Source organism: Mobula hypostoma, chromosome 20 (assembly GCF_963921235.1).
Source record: "Mobula hypostoma chromosome 20, sMobHyp1.1, whole genome shotgun sequence".
NCBI lineage: Eukaryota > Metazoa > Chordata > Chondrichthyes > Myliobatiformes > Myliobatidae > Mobula > Mobula hypostoma.
In genome coordinates this window covers 36,811,802-36,830,318 of record NC_086116.1, presented here as the reverse complement: position 1 = coordinate 36,830,318, position 18,517 = coordinate 36,811,802, and the positions used below count along the sequence as shown (strand labels likewise).

The following is an 18,517-nucleotide window of genomic DNA, read 5'->3' as shown; positions in this document are numbered from 1 at the left end:
AGAACGATTAATAGTGGGTAGGGAACAGTGACCTTGGTCGCCATATGTTCCAGAGCCTGAAGACCGTCCTGCTTGGTTTAATCTCCCAAAGATCAGCAGTGCAAAAGTCAAATCCTGCGCATCTCCTGGAATTTCGGCTGGAATCAGTAATCCCAACACTTGGTTTACTCTCTTCCATAGATGCTGCCTGATCTGCTGAGTTCCTCCAGCACTTTGTGTGTGTTACTCCGGCTTTCCAGCATCTGCAGAACTTATAGCATTGATGGCTTGGAAATGGTTCTGACTGTTTCTGGGAATCCAGTCTTTGAAAAAAAAACTCCTGTATCTGACTCTGACAAATCAACCAGCAATGTTTATCTTTCATTATCTGATATCAACCTGAGGCCAATGGTATCAATGTTATGCAAAAATTAAACCAAAAACTCCTGCATTGTAATGATGGCATTTTAATGTGAAATTAATGTTGGGAATTGAGAAGTATAGTTCGAGCTGGTGTTGCTTCACTTCACTTTTTTCAGGGAAAGGGAATTTAAAATATTCTTTTCTTTCAGTGAATTATTTCAAGCAAGTTGCATTTTCATTAAGAACAAAACCTCTTGACTTGAGATGATGGGGTGATGATGGGGGGGCGGGGGTGGTGAGTGCAGATATCCAGGATGCTGACCCATTCACCATGAGGGCTGATAATACAATTCCAAACCTGCAGGGGGCGTGATAGAACCTGTCGATGGTGATCTCCTGAGCCTTCAGCCCTTGTCCTTCGTGAAGGCAAGGTTTCGTGGCTGGACAGGATGCTGTAGGCATTCCTTTTCCAGAATCTGCAAGAGGCGCAGGTGAGGGCAGTTATGTCCCACTGGTGAGGGAGATGAAGCAAAGTTATGCTGCAGACTCACCCTGGTTACAGGACTGCGCCATGATTTAGCCAGGCTGCACCAGGCTCTGATGGCCAGCAGTGTCACAGAGCCCAGAATACTGAAGATAATACGGTCTCCATTTGGGAGACCTGGACCATCTCCTACAGTGTGAATAATCTCATACACTCGGCTATTGCACATGCACTTTATGAGTAAGTACAATGCAAGAGCGCAGAACATTGAGAAATACGGTATAGCGCAGGAAGAGGCCACTCTGTCCATAGTATCTGTGCTGACCACAATCCAAAATTAAACTAAATCTACCTGCCTACACATGCTCTGTCTCCCCCCTATCCCTTGTCTGTTCATGGGCTTGTGTAAATGCTTCCTAAGTGTTGCTACTTGTATCTGTTTCCACCAGCTCCCTGTGCCAGACACCCAACATCCTCTGTGGAAATAACTTGCCCCGCACATCTCCTGTAAACCTTCTCTCCCTCACCTCAAACCTCGGCCCTCTTGTATTTACTGTTTATGCCTTGTGAAAAAGACTCTTGATTGTCTACTTGTGCACCTCATGATTTTATAAAACTCTGTCAGGTCTCCCGTTAGCTTCTTCCACTCCAGAGTAAACAAACTGTCTGTCCAACCTCTCGTTATAGCATATTCTCTGTTATCCAGGCAGCATCCTGGTGAACCTCTACTACATCCTCTTCAAAGCCTCAACATTTTTTCTGAATTGAAGTGACCAGAACTGCAGACAAAAATCTAAGTAAGATTTAACCTAAGTTTAAACTCAATGCTCTGACCAACAAAGGTAATGATGCAGAATGTGTTCAACACCATCCTATCCTCTTCTGTCATGGCTCTCAAGGAGCTATGGATTTGCTCTACAATATCTCTCTGCGTAAGAATTCCCCTAGAGTCTTGCTGTTTACTACTTCATTTCTACTTGCATTTGTCCTCCAAAACAGCAAAACCTCACACTTGCCTGGATTAAAGTCTCTACCTGTCATTTCTCAGTCCAGCTCTGTATCCTATCAATGTGTTGTTGTAATGTATGACAATCTTCTACATTGGGCTTCTCTTTCATCATGAGGCAGCGCATTAGCATAATACGTTACAGGACCTGTGACCCAGGTTCAATTCCACCACTGGTTGAAAGGAGTTTCTCCTCGTTACCGTATGGATTTCTTTCAAAAATCACTGGACTCTGGCATGGTGCAGGAGGGCTGGAAAGGTGAAAATGTCACTCCATTCTTTAAGAAGGGAGGAAGGTAGCAGAAAGGAAACTATAGACCAGTTAGCTTGACCTCAGTGGTTGGGAAGATGTTGGGGTCAATTGTAAAGGATGAGGTTATGGAGTGCTTGGTGACACAGGACAAGATAGGACAAAGTCAGCTTGGTTTCCTTAAGGGAAAATCTTCCCTGATGAGCTGTTGAATTCTTTGAGGAGATTACGAGTAAGATAGATAGAGTATTCAGTGGAGGTTATATATTTGGACTTTCAAAAGGCCTTTGCTACACGAGGCTGCTTACCACATTAAGAGCCCATGGTATTACAAGACAGTTCCTCTCTCATGCCACTGTAATTTCCTTTACTCCACTGAAATATCAACACATCAGATTTTGGCTTCTCTTTTTCTAATTTCACAGTGAACTCAATCATGTTATGATCACTGCTCCTGAGGGTTCCTTCACCTCAATCTCTCTAATCACCTCCGGTTCATTACACAATACCCAATCCAGTACAGCTGATCCCCTAGTGGGCTCAACAACAAGCTGTTCTAAAAAGCCATCTCATAGACATTCTACAAATTCTCTCTCTTGAGATCCAGTGCCGACCTGATTTCCCCAATCTATTCGCATGTTAAAATCCCCCACAATTATCATAACACTGCCCTTCTGACAAGCCTTTTCTATTTCCAGTTGTAATTTGTAGTCCACATCCCTGCAGCAGTTTGGAGGCCTATAAATAACTGCCATCAGGGTCCTTTTACCCCTGCTATTTCTTAGCTCAACCCATAAAGATTCTGCACCTTCCAATCCTTTATCACCTCTTTCTAATGATTTAATATCATTTCTTACCAATAAAGCCACGCCTCCCCCTCTGCCTACCTTCCTATCCTTCCGATACACTGTGTATCCTTGGACGTTCAGCTCCCAGAGACATGCATCCTTTAGCCAGGTCTCAGTGATGGCCACAATCTGCTCCTTCTGCTCCTTTGTCTTATGGTCTTATGGTTAGAGCATTGGCTGATTGGTAGAAAGCAGTGAGTGGGAATAAAAGGATTCTTTTATTCTGCCACTTCGCTCTGCCCTGGCCCACCTGGACAGCCCCAGCTCTTGCGTCAGAATGCTGTTCATTGACTTTAGTTCGCCATTCAATACTGTGATCCCCTTCAAGCTGATCGCCAAACTTCGCCAGCTTGGTTATCAGCTCATCCCTCTGCAATTGGACCTTGGACTTTCTCACTAACAGACTCCAATCTGTTAAGTTAGACAACCTCTCCTCCTCCACTCTCACCCTGAACACCGGTGAGCCTAAGGCTGTGTGCTGAGCCCTCTTCTGTACTCCCTTTTCACCTATCACTGCGTTCCTGTACATGGTTCTATTTCCATAATCAAGTTTGCAGATGACGCTGCGGTGGTTGGCCTGATCAGAGGGGATGACAAGGTGGCCTACAGGGCCAAAGTCCAGCATCTGGCCACATGGTGTGCTGACAACAACCTGGCCCTTAACACCCAGAAGACCAAGGAGATCATTGTGGACTTCAGGCATGCTAGGAGCCACACTCACATCCCCATCTACATCAACGGAGCTGTAGTGGAGTGTGTATCAAGCTTCAAATGCCTTGGTGTCCACATTTCTGAGGATCTCACCTGGTCCCTGAACTCCTCCATCCTGATCAAAAAGGCGTAATAGCGCCTTTTTTTCCTGCAGAGCCTCAAGAAAGCTCACCCCTGTCCCAAGATACTGACAGACTCTTACTGCTGTACCATTGAGAGCATACTCACCAACTGCATCTCAGTGTGGTATGGCAATTGTCCCGTATCGGACCGCAAAGCACCCCAGTGTGTGGTGAAAACTGCCCAGCAGATTATCGGTACTCAATTGCCCACCATTGAGAACATCTACCATAAATGTTGCCTGGGCAGGGCAAAAAGCATTTTCAAGGATCCATCTCACCCTAAACATGGACTTTTTACTCTCCTCCCATCCGGTAGGCGCTACAGGAGCCTCCGCTCCTGCACCAGCAGGCACAGGAAGAGCTTCTTCCCTGAGGCTGTGACCCTGCTGAACCTCACATCACAGCGCTAAGCAGTATTGCACCCATATTGTACTGTCTCAGTACTTTTATATTTGTGTGCTGTAGCACTTTTTATTCGTAGTTATTTTGTAAATTACACTTTTCTTTGCATTTCTGGTCAGATGCTAAATGCATTTCATTGGCTTTGTATCTGTACTTGGCACAATGACAAAAAAGTTGAATCCAATCTAATCTTTTCTGGTTGGCTGCCAGTGACTAGTGGTGTTCTGCAGGGCTCGCTGTTGGGACCGCTTCTTTTTACGCTGTATATCTATGATTTAGATGATGGCATAGAGGGCTTTGCTGCTGAGTTTGTAGATGATTTGAAGATTGGTGGAGGGGTAGATAGTGTTGGGGAAACAGGTAGGCTGCAGGGGAACTTAACAGATTAGGAGAATTGGCAAGAAAGTGGCAAATTAAATACAATGTTGGAAAATGCATGGTCACGCACTTGGCAGTAGAAATAAATGTGCAGATTATTTTCTAAATGGGGAGAAAATCCAAAAATCTGAGATGCAAAGGAACTTGGGAGTCCTTGTGTAGAACACTCTAAAGATTAACTTGCAAGATGAGTCGGTGGTGAGGAAGGCAGATGCAATGTTGGCATTAATTTCAAGAAGTCCAGAATACAAGAGCAAGGATGTGATGCTGAGGCTTTATAAGGCACTGGTGAGGCCTCACCTTGAGTATTGTGAACAGTTTTGGGCTCCTCATCTAAAAAGATGTGCTGGCATTGGGCAGGCTTCAGAGGAGGTTCACAAGGATGATTCTGGGAATGAAAAGGTTATCATACGAGGAACGTTTGATGGTTCTGGGTCTTCACTCGCAGGAATTTAGAAGGATGAGGGGGGAATCTCATTGAAACCTTTCGAATGTTGAAAGGCCTAGACAGAGTAGATGTGGAAAGGATGTTTCCCATGGTGGGGAAGACTAGGACAAGAGAGCACAGCCTCAGGATAGAATGGCCTCCATTTAAAACAGAGATGTAGAGAATTCTTTTTAAACAGAGGGTGCTGAATTTGTGGAATTTGTTACCATAGGCAGCTATGGAGGCCAGATCATTGGGTGCATTTAAGACAGAGATTGATAGGTTCTTGATTGGACATGGCATCAAAGGTTACAGGGAGAAGGCCAGGGAGTGGGGCTGAGGAGGGGGAAAAAAGGATCAGCCATGATTGAATGGCCGAGCAGACTTGATGGGCCAAATGGCCTAATTCTGCTCCTCTGCCTTATGGTCTTATTTCTTCCAGGTGTTCCAGTTTCCTCCCACATTCCAAAGGTGTATGGGTTAGTAGATTAAATAAACACAGGGTTAGTTAGGACGGCATGGTCTTATTGGATGTGAGGGCCTGTTACCGTGTTTTATCTCAAAATAAAATAAAATTAAAAAATAAAATTATTCACAACACCACCAACCTTCATGTCATCTAGAGACCTACTAATCTGCTGATCATGTTTTCCATGAGGATCTCAAACCAGACTGAGCACTCCAGAACACCACTGGTGACAGACATCCTGAGTAACATCCTGTCACCACCACTCCCTCTCTTCTGTGGCCACTTCAATAAACAGATTCAAGATGCATATTAACCCAGGATGATAGTTAGATTTATTTATTTGTTGTCTCTTAAAGGAATAGACTTGTATTTCTGGGGTTAATGACTCTGTGGCTCATTTTCATTGTCAAACACACACTGACTGACAAAGACTGGTAGCGGTGTTCGAACACACTGTGTGTCCCCGTAAGTACTGGTTAATAGCTTTGTATTATGCAAGCTGAATTTACTTCAGGCTGCATCCGTTAGTCTTGTGAGACAATGGATCTGCGCCTGGAAAGTCTTCACCCTCCAGGGCGCAGGCCTGGGCAAGGTTGTATGGAAGACCAGCAGTTGCCCATGCTGCAAGTCTCCCCTCTCCACGACACCAATGTTGTCCAAGGGAAGGGCATTAGGACCCATACAGCTTGGCACCAGTGTCGTCGCAGATCAATGTGTGATTAAGTGCCTTGCTTAAGGACACAAAACGTTGCCTCGGCTGGGGCTCGAACTCACGACCTTCAGGTAACTAGTCCAAAACCTTAACCACTTAGCCACTGACATATTACTGTCAGTGACATGATGAATTCACCCGCAGAGATCTCCCTCTGCCTCATTCCAACATTTCGGCTGTACTGGTACGGGGAAGTGTAACCAACGGCTATATACAAGGGTTGCTGGGTTCTGGCGCAGTGAGCACCACTGCTGACAAATCACAAATCATAAGGCTGGAGAGCATTAGGCTAAAATAAACAGGAGCAGGAGAGGACATCTTCGAAAGGTGATGCCTCAAAAAGGCGACATCCAACATTGAGGACCCTCATCACCCAGGGCATGCCCTCTCCTCATTGTTACCATCATGGAGGAGGTACAGAAGCCAGAAGACACACACTCAGAGATTCAGGAACAGCTTCTTCCCCTTGACCCTCAGATTCCTGAATGGACATTGAACCCATGAACACTACCTTACTACTTTTGCTCTTTTTTTGCAATACCTGTTTAACTTAATTATATATTGCACATATATATATATATGCAACACACACACACACGACTGTAATTGATAGCATTCTTTATGTTTTGCACTGTACTGTTGACACAAAGCAATAAATTTTGTAACTTATGTCAGATAATAAACCTGATTCTGATTTACTATTCAGCTCTTTGAGCTGCTGCATCTCTCAGTCAACTCATAACAATTTGTATCAGGCAGTTATTCATTTTGACAGTCATAACCAACCTAAAGTTGATCATTTGTCCATTAAAGGGTGTAAGTAGAGTGATCTTCTCTGAAGATCCCACCAGAGTAACAATCACAGTTGGTTCAAATTTCTATCATCCCATCTCCTCCTCAGGTCCCTGCGTCACTGTCTGTGGATGAGGTAGGAGATGTTAGGTAAATCCGTGCTTATGGGGAAAGTGATCCAAGTCTCAGCTGGAATTTTCTGCACAGTAATAGATTCAGATTCAGACTTATTTATCTATCATGTACATCAAAGCATGCAGTGAAATGGTTCATTTGCGTTAATAACCAGCACAACTTAAAAGATGTGCTGGGGGCAGCCCCCTAGTGTCGTCACACATTCTGACAGATCCAAATTCCAGAGACAGAAGAATGGTTCCATCCATCCCTACCCTTCCCTGCCTCCTCTTTTCCTACTATTCTCTAGCTCTGAGGAAGGGTCCTAGACTTTAAATGTCAGCTGTTTCTCTCTGCACAGATGCTGAGCGTTTCCAGCAGAGCCTTTTTGTTTTCACTTTCTAACGAGAGGAAGTTCTGGGCAGAATATGATTCTGAAATAACAAATCAATAACCCTTTATATTCAGCAGATTGGTCATTATGAAAGTAAGATGCTCTGAGAGTGGATTTTCACTGAAGCAAGGTCCCGTAGATCAGACATGTGAAACACTCTGCAAGTCAGCTAACAGTGCACCAGTGTCCAAGATAGAAAGGGTGATGGTTCTGGAAATTCCAGCTGGGACTGGTGGAACAATCCCGAACCAGACAATAACATCACTCTCATTGCCAAGTTCATAATCTCATTGTGACTTCCTGTTGATTCCCTTGGCACACCTCCTCTTCCTCCTCTCTTGACCAAATCCTTAACTCTCTGAATTCTTCTTCTTCTTCAGCTGTCCATCAATTTTGATGTTGACTGAGGCCTGGGCAAGGTTGTATGGAAGACTGGCAGTTGCCCATGCTGCAAGTCTCCCCTCTCCACGCCACCGATGTCGTCCAAGGGAAGGGCCTAGGCCGATACAGCTTGGCACTGGTGCCGTTGCAGAGCAATGTGTGGTTAAGTGCCTTGCTCAAGGACTCAACACGCTGTCTCAACTGAGGCTCGAACTAGCGACCTTCAGATCACTAGACCAACGCCTTAGCCACTTGGCCACGTGCCAACACAGCTCTCTGAATTACCTACAGTAGGACGCTCTGTTTGAATGAACCCTCAATGTCAGGTTCATTTAAGGGTGGAGATGATGGGAGAGCAGTCAAGGGGTTAAATACTACAATGACTCAATGTATAGCAGGCAGTTCTGCTCCAGATTTATTACACTGTGAAGAATAGAAGTTAATTGCTAGTAAAATTAAGTTGCCATAATGATGCTGCCTATTTATGACTGGGACACTCTGGATCTGTGGTAAGTGTACTGTCTGGAATCGGTAGACACTTGAGGTGGTGCACAATCCAACCAAAGCAGCAGCAGCTGATGTTATCCATCCTAATCCTGTACCTCCCACAGTCAGTGCGTTGTTGAACAAGACCACAAGCCACATGGAATCTCCGTGTAGCAGCACAGAGAAATATTTTCCTATTCCTTCCTGCACCAAGTCAATCGGGCTCCATATTCAGGCAAGTAATGGGTGGGCTCACGGCATCTGTGAGGTGTGTGTGGATAAAATTCTGCTGTTAAAAAAAACCCTCTCTGTGAACTCTTCACCCTGCACCATCTGAACCCACACTGCCTCTGTGTTTCTGCTGTCTCAGCTAGGACGGAAGCAATCTCCCGTGGCCGGGACATTAAAATCTTCAGCGCTTGCCTCTCCTAATATCTATCCAACCATATGAACTGCTTGTTAATACTGAGCTTTTGATATTTATTTATCAGACCTCTAAGTCTTTGACTTTTCCTGTTAAATTACTCTGTCTCTTCTCAACCATTTACGACATGGCTGCGGGAATGAGTACTTGCTACTGTTTATATCTCAGTTCTCCAGTAACTGTAAAACTAACAATGGTTATAAGAAATTATGGATTCCATTCACCATACATCGAGCGGTCTTCACAAACACCTCACATTTTAATTCAGTCCTTTCCATTTTTACCATGGAAATACAATGCCACCTCACAGAAACTTGTGTGGCAACAATTGTAAACGTCGAGCCCTACAGGATCAGAGATCAGGGTGTGATGGTACAGCACAGGACAATAACAATGCAAATTCATAAAACACAAGGGATCCTGAAGATGCTGGAAATTTTGAGCAACACACACAAAATGCTGGAGGAACTCAGCAGGCCAGGCTGCGTCTTTGGAGGGGAATCTTTCTTGTAACAGGAAAGACCAAGTTACCAGTGATGGCACTGTGTCAAAATGTTACACCAATTATCAGTGTGGCTTTGCTCAGAGCCCCAATTTCTGGTTGAGAATCACGATATTAAAAGCTGCAGGAGGGTCAACGCGTAGGAAGACTTATTAGAGACAGACTTTGATCATTTCCGACAGATAAAGTTACAGGAGGCTGTGTGACCAGGTAACAGATGAATTTAGCTGCAGTGTGTGTACACTTCTTTCTGCCTCAGTAAAGCAGCCAACATAATCAAACATAATCAAACATCAGCCATCATAACCAACATAAACTGACTCTCAACATTCTGTCTACTTCCCTCATCCATCAGGCAGAAGATACAAATGCCTCAAAGTACATACCAGTCAACTCAAGGACAGCTTCTACCCCACTGTTATAAGACTATTCAAAAACGCAAACGCGAGGAAATCTGCAGATGCTGAAATTTCAAGCAACACACATAAAAGTTGCTGGTGAACGCAGCAGGCCAGGCAGCATCTCTAGGAAGAGGTACAGTTGACGTTTCGGGCTGAGACCCTTCATCAGGACTAACTGAAAGAAGAGCTAGTAAGAGATTTGAAAGTGGGAGGGGGAGGGGGAGATCCAAAATGGTAGGAGAAGACAGGAGGGGGAGGGATGGAGCCAAGAGCTGGACAGGTGATAGGCAAAAGGGATACGAGAGGATCATGGGACAGGAGGTCCAGGGAGAAGGAAAAGGGGGAGGGGGGAGAAAGCCCAGAGGATGGGAGAGGGGTATAGTGAGAGGGACAGAGGGAGAAAAAGGAGAGAGAGAAAAAGAATGTGTGTATATAAATAAATAATGGATGGGGTACGAGGGGGAGGTGGGGCATTAGCGGAAATTTGAGAAGTCAATGTTCATGCCATCAGGTTGGAGGCTACCCAGACGGAATATAAGGTGTTGTTCCTCCAACCTGAGTGTGGCTTCATCCTTACAGTAGAGGAGTCCGTGAGACATATCAGAATGGGAATGGGACGTGGAATTGAAATGTGTGGCCACTGGGAGATCCTGTTTTCTCTGGTGGACAGAGCGTAGGTGTTCAGCGAAACGATCTCCCAGTCTGCGTCGGGTCTTGCCAACATTGACTTCTCAAACTTCAGCTAATGCCCCACCTCCCCCTCGTACCCCATCCGTTATTTATTTATATACACACATTCTTTTTCTCTCTCTCCTTTTTCTCCCTCTGTCCCTCTCACTATACCCCTTGCCCATCCTCTGGGTTTTTCCCCCCTCCCCCTTTTCTTTCTCCCTAGGCCTCCTGTCCCATGATCCTCTGATATCCCTTTTGCCAATCAACTGTCCAGCTCTTGGCTCTATCCCTCCCCCTCCTGTCTTCTCCTATCATTTTGGATCTCCCCCTCCCCCTCCCACTTTCAAATCTCTTACAAGCTCTTCTTTCAGTTAGTCCTGACGAAGAGTCTGGGCCCAAAACGTCGACTGTATCTCTTCCAATAGATGCTGCCTGGCCTGCTGCGTTCATCAGCAACTTTTATGTGTGTTATAAGACTACTGAATGGTTCCCTGGTATGATAAAGGTGGACTCTTGACCTCACAATCTACCTTGTTATCTCCGGGAAACTCACCAAAATGACCCACTGAGAGGAGAATGACAAGTGATGGTTCACCAAGAACATCAGTCCTCATGATTACCGAAGGGTGGGGCTCAGACCGTTCGGTAAAGGTATCCGTTAGTCTTGTGAGACCATGGATCTGCGCCTGGAAGTCTGCAAGTCTCCCCTCTTCACGACACCAATGTTGTCCAAGGGAAGGGCATTAGGACCCATACAGCTCAGCACCAGTGTCGTCGCAGAGCAATGTGTGATTAAGTGCCTTGCTCAAGGACACAACACGTTCCCTCGGCTGGGGCTCGAACTCACGACCTTCAGGTCGCTAGTCCAATTGGCCATGTGTCCACACGACCGTTACAGTGACTGTAAAGGCGCAGCTGACCAGAACTACTCCAGCATCAGTTACCCTTGGTCAGGACAGTTCTCTTTTGAATTGGATAGAGAGTTTGAGGAAAAATCAGGGGTTAATAGGTTCTAGTTGGACCCTTCTGTTTAGAGTTACATGCTAAGCCAGCAGAAATGACAGAAAATTTTGAGCAATATGCACAAAATGCAGGAGGAACTCAGCAGACCAGACAGTGTCTATGGGAAGGATTTAAGTGCTATCTTACTAATGCACAAAGCTGCTAACATTACTGCACTGTACATGAGAAATATCATTTCTACAGGTTTTATCTCAATTAATTTGTAACCGTGATACAATCCAAAACTCAATCACACCGATGAATTTTGTTTAGAGATCTGGCCGGGAAAATTTTGAAGAAGGAACTTACCAACTTAGACATAACTGGAACTATATCAACAGTGAGATTACAAAGGAACACAAGGTCATATTGCAGCTCTTTACAGCCCTGATCAGACCACATTTGGAATATTGTGTTCTTTTCTGGTCCCTTCATTATAGGGAGGATGTAGAAGCTTTAGAGGTGGTGCAGAGGAGATTAAAAGGTTGGCAGAACATTGTGGGCTGTAGTGTGCTGTAATATTCTATGTTTTAAGACCAGGAGAAGCCATCCGAGAGCTTTGTCCTGGCATTCAATAAAATCGTGACCAAACCTGCTTCATCCATTTCCTGACGTGTCCAATAAACCATCGTACATTACTGCGGTAACCATTCATCTAACTATCTTTTGACATCTAACAGACTAAATATGCTGTGAAGTGTAAACGCGGTCACAGTCAGACAAGGGTGAAATCATCTGAAAACCAATATTGTTCTTAAACAAGATCATTGTCTGTATTTAGCCAGGGAAACAGTTAAGCCAAATATTTCTTACAAATCACAGTCCTGAGGACAAAACCACACTGATTGCTGATCACAGGTTGGGTTTGTGAACATGAAAAAAACAAATCTACCCTAAGCTAAAAAAAAACCCTTACGAAAGATCAAAATGAATCTTAACCAAAAAAAAAAGAAAATCTGGGCACACTTCATCAGCTTTAGCATTGTTACACTGGCTGCTTGTGTCCTTTAGGATGAATTTTAAAATACTCTTAATTGTATATAAGGCTTTGAATAATCAAGCTCTTCCATATATTTTGGTGTGTCTATCCCATACACCCCTTAGGTTTCCCAATACTGGTTTGCTCAGTGTTCCTAGAGCCAAGCATATAAGAACTGCTGATGCAGCCTTTTGATCATACGGACCAAAAATCTGTAATACTCTGATGACTGAGGTATGCCAGGCTAGTACAGTGGAACATTTCGAAACACGTCTAAAAAGCTACCTTTTCAAATTGGCCTACTTATAGGATTACTTAATGCCTGGTGATGTTGATTACATTTATATCATTTGGTATATTTGATTACATTTTATTCTATGTAATGTTTGTCTTTATACATGATTTTTAATTTTGTCTCATATTTTATGACTATATTGATTCATCTTTACAATCTATATAAAGTGCTTCGAGACTGCACCTCAATGTATGAAAGGTGCTATATAAATAAAGTTTGTTATTACCGTATTATCAAAAATGGATTTCAAGCATCTTCTGGGGCAGTTCCGGACTTTGCATTTGCAACTTGAAAATGCAAGAAAAGCAAAGTGTTGTCCACTTACCAAAACAACGATGATATTGTGGTAAAGTTGGCTTAACCACAGATTACACTGAATTCTGAGCAGTGTCCTTTTACCACTCAGTACCATCTGCCCAATGATGGGGGGGGGGGGTGTCAAAGAAAAACACTGATAAGCACAAGAGATACTGCAGCTGCTGGAAATCCAGAGCAACACACAGAAAATGCTGGAGGAACTCAGCAGGCCAGGCAGCGAGATGAAAGGTCCCCAAACGCCAACAATTTATCTCTTTCTGCAGGTGCTGCCTGACCTTCTAAGTTCTTCCAGCACTTTGTGTGTAAGACGTTGATATGTGTAACGTTCTCACTCAGTAGGCATATACTTAGACTCCACAAGATGATCAGGAGAGGGTTAGGTGGATTCAGTGTACTGAGCACTGAGATATCACTGTCTGAGGGGATCCATTGTCAGGGGAGAATGGTGTGGTTCCAGGCACAGTCAGGGCAGCAAGACCTCCTCCCCCAGTTCTGACTGTCTAACTGTCACTGTCAAAAATTAGCACAATTACAGACAATACCTTAGTGTAGCTAGAAAATTGATGGTAATTCAAACCAAACCTGAAAGCTGGGACACCTTTGGAGGAGAATGGACTTACACTTGTCTCACAAAGTCCCCACTGATGACAATCACCACCAATTTCTATCAACGTCTCTAGAAAGCAGACCGAGGATTTGTTTGATGGAACTTGCCCATAACATGACTGTAAATATGTGTTGTGTTTCCAGTAACTGTCACTATTCATCATGTGTCATGTATAATGGTAGCTGGATTTAACTCACAGCCAGTGCAATTTATTTTTATTCCATGATTTATGATATTTGTGAGTTTAATTTCCTCCTTTCATCTGCTCTGTGCTCTGCTTAGTAGATTTATAATCATTCCTGTCTCTGCCACTTTAATTGAACCATAAAATCTCTCAAAGTAAAGAAGTTCCTCACAGTGAAGGAAAAGGGAGACTGTTTATTGGACCTGGTGTTTAAATTCAACTTTAATTTTGACAGACATTGGTGGAGTTGTGGGTAGTGAAGAATCTTGTCAGATACAGTACGGTAAAGATCAATTGAAATTTGGGTGAAGAAATGGCCGAATTTAATGCAGGCAAGTGTGAGGTGTTGCACTTTGGGATGTCAACTGTACAAGTGTACAGTTAATGGTGGGACCCTTAACAGCACTGATGTGCAGAGGGACCTTGGTGTCCAAGTCCACAGCTCACTGAAAGTGACCACCCAAGTAGTTGGAGTAGTAAAGAAGATGTTTAAACATGAGAAGATCTGTAGATGCTGGAAATCCAGAGAAACACACACAAAATGCTGGAGGAACTCAGCAGGTCAGGCAGCATTTATAGGAATGAATAAACAGTTGATGTTTCGGGCTAAGACCCTTATTCAGGACTGGAAAGGCAGGGGAAAGATGCCAGATTAAAAAGGTGGGAGGGGGAGGGAAAGAAGGTTAGCTACAATGTGATAGGCAAAGCCAGATGGGCTGAAAAGGCTGGGGTCGCGAGTCTGGCTGAGTACATGGTTGAAGGTTCGGAGGGCAGTAGAGATCACAGAGGGAGAGCAGCGAGAGAGGGTCTCACTGAATTCCTATCGAAGAGGTGATTTTAACTTTTTCAGGTGAGGCGTCCCTCGAAGAGACGTTGCAGTGGAGCAGCAAATCATAAACACAAGGTGCTGGAAATCCAGAGCAACACACACAAAATGCTGGAGGAACTCAGCAGGTCAAGATGTATGGCACATTTGCCTTCACCATTAAGGACACTGTGAATGAGAGTCAGGAAGTCATACTGCAGCTAAATAAAACTTTGGTTAGGCTGCACTTGGGACATTGTGTGCATTGCTGGTGTGCCACCCATTTCAAGAAGGATATTGAGGCTTTGGAGAGAGTCACCAGGGTGTTGCCTGGGTTGGGCAAGTTTAGATTGTTTTTTTCTGGAGCAGTGGAGGTTGAAGGGAGCTCTGGCAGAAGTATGTACGATTATGAGAGTCATAGATAGGGTAGGCAGTGAATGTCTTTTTGCCGGCCTAGAAGTAACAAATACTGGAGGGCAAGGATTCCAGAATATGAATGTGCAGGGAACGGAGAGGTATGAATCATGAGCATGCAGATGGGATTAGTTTAATTTGGCATTATAATCAGCACAGAAATCATGAGCCACAGGGCCTGCTCCTGTGCTGTAATGTTCAATGTCCTAAGCAAGAGCTGGTTGAGAGGAAGCAGAGTCCCAAAGAAGAAAACAGGGATAGAGAACGGTGTGGTCGCCAAAGTGATCGAGAAAAGATTAAAGATTAGCTTCATTTGTCATATGTACAGTGAAGCATCAAAATGTATAGTAAAATGTGTCATTAACCTGAGGATGTGCTGGCGGCAGAGTGCAAGGCTTGCCATGTTTTTACTGCTGATATAGCATGCCCACGACTTACCAATTTTAACCTGGATGTCTTTGGGTGTGGAAGGAATCTGGAGCACCTGGAGGAAGCCTACGTAACCACAAGGACAATGTACAACTCCTTACAGACGGCAGAGGGAATTGAACCTGATTGCTGATTACTGCCGCTGTTCTAGTGTTCCTCTAATCACTACCCGAGAAAGGACATGGGAGGTTTGTGCTGAGCAAGAATGCTTATCAGATGGAAAGGGGAGAGGAGTGCTGAGAGGAGCTGGCAGAGAGGAAAGAGTCTGAGAGAACAAGGGAGGTGAGGTTTAACAAGACAGGTTTATAGCACGAGGTTTGAGATAAATGTGGATGGGGGGAACATAAAATCATGTCCAACTGCTTTTAATTTATGACTTTAATGCAGGCGCTGAAATGTACTATTGCAGAGGTAAGTCCTTTACACAGAGAGTGGTGGGTGCATGAAATGTCCCGCTATTGTGTATTTAATATTTCAGTAATATTTAAATAATAGTGTAAATTTGTTGTCTATTAGGTATTCTTTATTTGTTTAAGTGATTTATCATGGGTTATAAAAATATTTGATTTGCGTACGTCAAGACGCTACCACATAATACATGCACACGTCGCTTATTGTAAACACAAGCTAAAACTTGTATCTCTCCGCTCTCCTGTTTTCCTGTGAAGTAGTTGGATGTTTTGAAGTTACCTGCCAGGGTTGTTGGTAGAGGCAGATGCATTAGGGACATTAAGATATCTATTAGATAGACACATAGATTACAGAAAACTGGAGGACTATGTGGGAGAGAAAGATTAGATAAGTAGGTTAAAAGTTCAGCACAATACTGTGGGCCGAAGGGCCTGTACTGTGCTGCAATGGTCTGTGTTTTAAACTGAAGCCAGGGATTGTTGGCCTGCAGGAAAGAAGCGTCCCAGGGTGGTGATGTGTTGTTTCTGCCTGCACCAGGCAACGTTGGGATATTGGCACATGTTGTCAACAACCCTTAAGCAGTCAGGTCTCGTCATCTCCCTCACACGACTTTACGACAGTGACAACCAGTTTCTCAGGATGAGCTGCGCAGAAACGGGGGAAGCAAAGGGTGCCCTCTCACCAGGGGAAGAGAGGCAGGTCGCTGACGGGAATTTCCCTACCGACTGACAGACTGGCTACATTCTGGGATTTTATTCCTTTCAATCCAGCATGCCCAATCCACTGGAGGAACTCAGCAGGTCAGGCAGCATCTATGGAGAGGAATAGATAGTTGAATTTTGGGCTGAGACCCTTCCTCAGGACAGAAAGAAAGGAGGGAGAAGCCAGAATAAAATGTAGAGGGTGTGTTATTATGTGTGCATAAAGAAGAACTTCAGTTCCCAATGGGCAATGCGGGTGATCCATCTGAAACCGGAGGCTTGGATGGTGAGCTGGTCACACGCGCTTTATTGACCAGTAACTCGGTAATAAGATGTTCTGAGTGTAAACCCACACCAAGTTTGCCTTTACCAAGAGCAAACGTAACACTGTGTCAGAAGTCATTGTCACGGAGAGTAAACGAGTACCATGTGCAACTGAGAAAGAGACGCTAGGTTCTGACGGAAAGAAGCTGCCGCTGGAGAACACATTGTGTCCTGAGGTTAAGTCACCAAATTCATCGAGAAATTCAGGTGAGAGGCCAAGAGTTCCTGCCATGGAAACCTAAGTCCTGCCGCACCTACGCTGTTTACCGGCAATCTAATCAAAAACTGAAAACGCTTCAAACAACGAGTCAATTTATATTTAGCAGGAAGGGGCTGATGAAAAATTGAAAGAGTCTATAAATGGCGAAGATGATTTGGAGATCTTATAACAGCTTACACCATAGATAAGAAACATTCCATTTAAATTTGTAGATAAGTGTTAGCCAATCAGATAGCTCCTATTCAAATAATGTGACACCAAAGAACATTCCAGAATCATACAGAGCTGTAACCACTAGCAGACACACTGAACAACTGCACGGAGATGCTGTGTCCACTAGGAAACATACTAAACAGCTCCATGTATAGAAGCTGTCATATAAAGTACAAGCAGGGAATTAATTGTTAAACTACAAAGAAAATAACAATTATACAGTCTAACAGTGCCATCAGTATGCAACTCCCAAACTCCGCATGTGTCCCTACCCCACAGAAAGTGGAGGTGATCAGAGTCACAGCCCCAGATCGGTGGGTCCCCACTGTTAATGATGCTCACACAGTCATCATTTACCAAGGCATGAGAGAGACCGGCACGGGAATGAAACCACAGCAGCAGCAGTGTTAGAGTGGTCTAGCTTCGGGTCAACAGGGTTGGACGAGAACAGCAGACTAGCTATGTACTAACAAAAGAGTACTGACTAGAAACTTTCTTACTTATTTAGAGCCTCCACCCGTGCTTGCTCTAAGGCTGCTCTCGCCCAGACCCGTTGAGCCGAAGCTGGACCACTCTAACACTGCCCCACTCACACAATGGCCACTCTGCTTACACCTTCTTTCTTTTTATTAGTCCTGTGCTGATCACCGTTGCCGAAAAGCACGACTTTGCTGCATCACCAACAAACCTCTCACGCTGATTTCAGCCCGTGGTTCTGGGGGCTTCATCTTCAATGTTTGCTTACCGAGTTACGGGAGAGGATCCGTAGTTTCATTCCCATGCCAGAGAGCAGTGGAGCAAGTGCAGTGGATGCTCTGTGTCGCAGCCAGTCTCTCGCATGCCCTGGTGAATGAGGCCAGTCTCTCACAAGCTCCGGTGAATGAGGCCAGTCTCTCTCATGCCTTGGTAAATGATGACTGTGTGAGCATCATTAAGACTATAAGACATAAGACAAAGGAGCAGAAGTCGGCTATTCGGTCCATCGAGTCTGCGCCGCCATTTTATCATGAACTGATCCATTCTCCCATTTAGTCCCACTGCCCTGACTTCTCACCATAGCCTTTGATGCCCTGGGTACTCAGATACCTATCAATCTCTGCCTTAAATTCACCCAATGACTTGGCCTCCACTGCCGCCCGTGGCAAAAAATTCCATAGATTCACCACCCTCTGGCTAAAAAAATTTATTCACATTTCTGTTCTGAATGGGCGCCCTTCAATACTTAAGTTATGCCCCTTCGTACTAGACTCTCCCATCACGGGAAACAACTTTGCCACATCCACTCTGTCCATGCCTTT

The 18,517-nt window shown here is 44.4% G+C and overlaps 1 protein-coding gene across 1 annotated transcript in view; it reads right to left on the bottom strand.

Annotated features, from left to right (window-relative positions):
* LOC134359201 (semaphorin-3E-like) overlaps window positions 1-18,517 on the bottom strand; it is a 190,011-nt gene that overhangs the window by 148,696 nt on the left and 22,798 nt on the right. The gene's annotated exons all lie outside the window — the stretch shown is intronic.